The following is a 5,241-nucleotide window of genomic DNA, read 5'->3' on the forward strand; positions in this document are numbered from 1 at the left end:
CTAAGTTTCTATTACTTGAGCTCTAGCAAAATGTAAGGTTCTGTAGCCTCAACTAGTATAATGTCTTCCCTGTCCAAATCCAGAATGAATATACTGATAACCTCCATGCTGGAAGTGCTGTTCAAATTGACCCCTTGGTGATAAGTCTGGATACCCCTGCCTCCCCAACCTCGTCTCTGGCCTCCACAACCTTCTCAGCCTCCATGACCACCTCTCCCTCCCCGACCATCACTTCAATCACCATGATGCCCACTATCTTGGTATCTGTTGTCCTGCTGGTATCCACCACACTGGTATCAACTTCCTGTATATGAAGATGTTTGGAAGCCACCATAACCACCACTTTGATAGCCATCACTGAAGCCACCATGGTAGCCACCTGACTGGAAACCTGAATCTGGATAACCACCTCTTCCTCCTCTTCTTCCTCCTCCTCCACTCCCTCCATCTGTCTAGCCTCCTTGATGCTTATTTCCTCTTCCTCCCCCTTGGCCACCATGGTCATAGCCACCATGTCCACCTCTCCCTCCTCTTTGTTCATGACCTCCTCATCCTCCATATGAGGAATGTTCAAAACCACCTCTTCCTCTTCCTTGGCCTCCTGCTTGCTGCTGGGGACCATCTTGCCTTTTTTGCCACGGTGACATCTTTGGGGGTGGAGGTTCAATTTCATTGGGTCTGCCACCTCTGTCAGGCACCCTGTCTATGAAAACCTTATTGATGGCACAGGCAGTCTTTTCTCTTATAGAGCCACTACTTGTCCTTAAAATCTTTAACAAGTCTTGTCTTGCAGCCAAAAGAGGGACAACAGAAACAATACTTTTTGGAGACAAGACTGAATGTTTCCACTGGTAAACTTTAGCTAATTTTTCTCTCTGGCTCTTAGCTCTGTCAGACCAGCCAAAGGACTGTACAGTGACATCCAAACGTTTTATTAGCAGTTTTCTCCAGACTTCGTATTCATTGGCGATGGCTTGGTTAATTGGTTCTATCTTTTCCCAGTGGGCTAGTCCATTGAATTCTTTAATAAAGACTTTCTCACATGATTAGGTGGAACTTTTGCTAAAGTTTCCTTTCATTTTTTCTTAATCTCGCTGAAGAATTGGAACATAATTATATTGACTGGAGGTTTGGACATTCCTAGAGCAATACATATGCCTTTCAACTGTTGAAAAACCTCACTACCGCCTCCTTCTTGACCTTTTTTTTATTTTTATTTTTTTGGAGAGGTTTTTGCTATAGGGCACGTGCGCTCGCCAGACAGATAGAAAGAGATATAGAGACAGAAAGCGACGAGAAATCACCCCCCAGGGGGGATGGTCACACCGCAATCCCTTCTCCTCCATTCTCCTGGGATCTTGGGCACGCACGCACACGCACCCGGCGTGAGTTTTAAGCCACCGGGTCCGGGATGCGAACCGCGGTCAACTACGTGGGAGTCCAGTGACATACCCATTATGCTAACTGCTGGTTCCCCAGTCTTATAACTTCTAACATTCTGGGCTGGCAACAACAGCATGACAAATGTTCAGTCCAGTTACAAACCCCTGTTTGATTTTCCTTGGCTACCAGATTTTAAACAGATTTGGAAAATGCACTGTTTTACAAAGGCTTTTACCATATACTACTGTTGCCAGTCTCAAGTAATTATGGTTTCTTCATCCCCTGAGAACATTTCTAAATGAGAGGGCTTTTTTCTTTGATCTGTTTGCTTTTATGTGTTTATAAGAATACAGAAAGCAAGTTTAAAGAATAAAGATGAACTGAGATGCCAGGAAAGATTTTATTGCAAGCACAGTGAGCAGAAAGAGATGTCTTCTCACACAAAGCGGCTGTAAGGTCTGCCATTAACTAAATCTCTGATAACCTTTCACTGGTTTAGAGCCCGTGAAGCAGCTTCTTGCTGTCAGGTGTACATCATTTCTGCCATGTGAGACATCTTCTTGGGAATATACAAGTAATAATCCATGTAACCTGATAGGTTCTCAATGGTCACGTCATCCACATAGACTCGCGCTTGTTCAGAACAGGAGTGGGGAGAGCCAGACAGAGTTCTCATGCGCAGCGGCTGAACGTAGTCCTCAAGCATGGATCTTCATTCTGAGGCCAAGTGGGGGACATTCTGCAGGCCTGAAAAGGAATACACTTCCATATTGTGCCACTTCTTGCACTGGTACTCCTTGCCTACACACACACATGGCTTGCTCTGGTTTAGCTTGGAAACAGATTGAAAGTCAGAGAGATCACTGGTCTTGAGACTTGCTTGGGAGACTTGGGTGGCATCAGAGGAGTCTTCCTTTTTATTCTCTGAAGGGAGCCTTGGAATGGAAGTTCCCAAAGGCTCAAGGACTGCTCCTGTGTAATTAGCATCAAGAAAAGAACTTTCTCCTGCATGAACTCTCTAGGGTTTGAAATTCCCAGCCCGCTGCTGCTATCAGCGAAGTCAGTGTGGCTTTTGAGCTTGAGCTGGCTGCTGGATGAAGATGCTATTGTACTGCAATGAATAAACTTTGGAGGATGAAGGACAGGAGACTTGGAATGACGGTGACGCTGGGTTCTCACTGCTCCTCGCAATGACTTCCTTGTAGACCCATGCCAGCTGTCTTTAGATGTACATGCAGCTTTAGGTTTGGTATCATCTGCTACTGATCTGACTGATGTTCTGATACCTGTGCCTTCTCCAACAGACAGAGATGCTACAAACCCTGATGCATACGCTCTTAACTTCTTGAAAGCAGCTTGTGGATTCTCCTCCTCTCCATCCTTGGCTTCAGATTTCATTGTGAAAGTTATTACCCTATTGTAGATGTTCCCCATTAATACTCCTCGCAGCTGGGGCGCTCTGGTAATCCAGACCCAAAATTAAAAAAAAAAATTTAGAGAAAAAATTTGGAAGGGACAAGGAAGAACAAGAGGGGTCTAGAAGAGGAGGGAGTCTGACTGGGTGGAGTGCACAGCTGATAAACTGAACCCAGAAGGGACAGCAGAGACAGAGTTGGAGATGCCTGGATAGATTGTACTGTGCTATGCTCCATAGATGTGTGTGCACATGGGGTAACCACTTCACCTTAAACAGAGTAACAAGTTTTGGTGAAGTCATCACTCTACACCTGTGACTGAGTACGGCTAGATAATCCTTCTCTGGGTAATCACTGACCAACAGTTGGCTCTTGACCACGGAAAATTTAACAAGAGCACTGAGGCTGTGTGAGAAGCTGGGTATGGATTTGATTCTGGAAGATCCATGGATGGGGCTTTCTGAAGCATACATTTTTAGGCAAATTTTTCTGTATGGCATCTTCAGTGGCTGTAATGCACAACCACTTCCAATATCTGCCTTGTTATTGCTGTGAGCCTTACGCTCATTCTTTTCTTTTAACTGACCCTAGGTATTCCAGCCTTTCTGACATTCTCATTTCCTATGGTATAAGGAGCGAGCTTTTGGAAAAGGTCCAAGAATGGTGGGGAAGCAGAATGATCACCTTCAACTCTGTCCACTTTGGTGGAGGAGAAGGAAAGTACACAAACATCTTTATAAATAGTAAATTAAAGGCGATGGCCTTTTCAAAGAGCATGGTATTTGAGGATATCTGTTTGGCTATAGAGGATAGCTGTTTGACCTATTTATAAATATCAAGACGTATTCTGATCCATGAATCTTCTAAAACAACCTATTGTTGCTGGAGTATGAGCCCATAAGTAACACAAGAAGGTTCATTCTGCAGTTGTAATCCAGTGTTCTTTTTGGCCACCATCATACATAATCACCATTCTTCCCAACTACTGAAGTAGAAAATAATGGGAATAAGAATGCCTACATTTAGTATTCCAATCTTAAATATACAGAAGCTAAATTCAAGAATAGTTTTTAAATGTGTATATTAACATCTATCAATATTTCTTCCTACTAGTTTGTTGATTTGGTAGTGACATTGTAGCATTAGTGTGTTTTCTGTTCACATGAATAGTATACATCAATCAGAAAAGTACCTAAAATTATTGTTAATGAATTACTGAAGAAATAAATGAGGGAGGAAAGTAAAGGAGAGACAGAAAAAGTTAAAGAAGAATAAAACTCTTCAATGCTTCAAAAATAACTAAAGCAAGATGTTTTGAAAAATCAGACATATTTCAATAGTTAGTATGTTTTATATGTATTTCTTCCATTGAGGATGTACTAGAGAATGGATTTGTTTTACATGTGAAAAAAAATCTATGTATATATCATCCTAAGAAATCAGAAGAAATAGAAACAATTTAAACTGAACTTAGCATGTGTTACTCATTTATCTTTAGCTAACATTTACATTCTTTTTTATATTACTGAGAGAAAAAAAATACAGTTACTTACAGGGGCATTCAAATGTAGCACAGAAGATTCACCTAATCAATGTTTCCTAAAACAACTCACACAAAATTAAAACATTAGTTTTATTTATGGGATCTACTTCAACGACAAATAATATAGTTATGAGGCTCTTATGTGATTTTGCTTTCTTTACAATACACAAAGAATCACCCAGAGATATTGCTAAAATGCTTATTCCTGGTACAACTCAAGATTAGAATTCAGCACATTTGGAATGGGGACTAACAGTTGCATTCCTGACAGGCTGCTGAGAGAGGCTGATTCTAATGGTCTTGGATGATACCTGCAACTAACAATGACTTGGCTATATAACTTTACAAATGTGAACTATGTTATTATATAATACCAAAAAGTTACTGGTGTTGGTAATCATTTGCCTCCACTTTATGACTTAAAATCCTCAAGTCAATGGAAATGGTAAAAGAACAATTTTTAAACTTTAAAAATTTCATTATAGGATGCATGAATTCACTGGTGAGAGGCAGAAAGGCAGAGAAAGGAAAAGTGAGAAATTCACCCTCAGTGGAGATGAACACATCATAATCCCTTCTTTTCCATTTTCCTCTCAAGATTCTGTGCATGAAAACACCCATAACTGGTATGTTTTTCATGCCTCTGGGTAGGACTCGAACAATGCAGTCAGTCATGTAATATCCAGTTGTCTTAACTACCATACAACATTACTACCCCAATATTTTTATTTTTATTTTTTATAGGCTATTTTATTCATGGTAGTAATCAAGTGCACTTGCAAGTGATAGAAAGATAGAAAGAAGAAGACCATTAACAAAGTCTGATCACATTGCAGTTCCCTTCACCTAACCCTCCATATTGTCAGGATCTCGGGCACAGATACACTCAGCATGATTTCA

General features: G+C 41.0%; 2 pseudogenes; both read right to left on the reverse strand.

Annotated features, from left to right (window-relative positions):
* Positions 1-8: 8 nt before the first annotated feature.
* Positions 9-1,204, reverse strand: LOC102493462 (protein FAM98A pseudogene; annotated as a pseudogene).
* A 702-nt stretch (positions 1,205-1,906) lies between these two features.
* Positions 1,907-2,781, reverse strand: LOC102492908 (oxidative stress-responsive serine-rich protein 1 pseudogene; annotated as a pseudogene).
* Positions 2,782-5,241: the final 2,460 nt, after the last annotated feature.

This window comes from Tupaia chinensis, unplaced genomic scaffold, assembly GCF_000334495.1.
Source record: "Tupaia chinensis unplaced genomic scaffold, TupChi_1.0 Scaffold000086_1, whole genome shotgun sequence".
Lineage (NCBI taxonomy): Eukaryota > Metazoa > Chordata > Mammalia > Scandentia > Tupaiidae > Tupaia > Tupaia belangeri.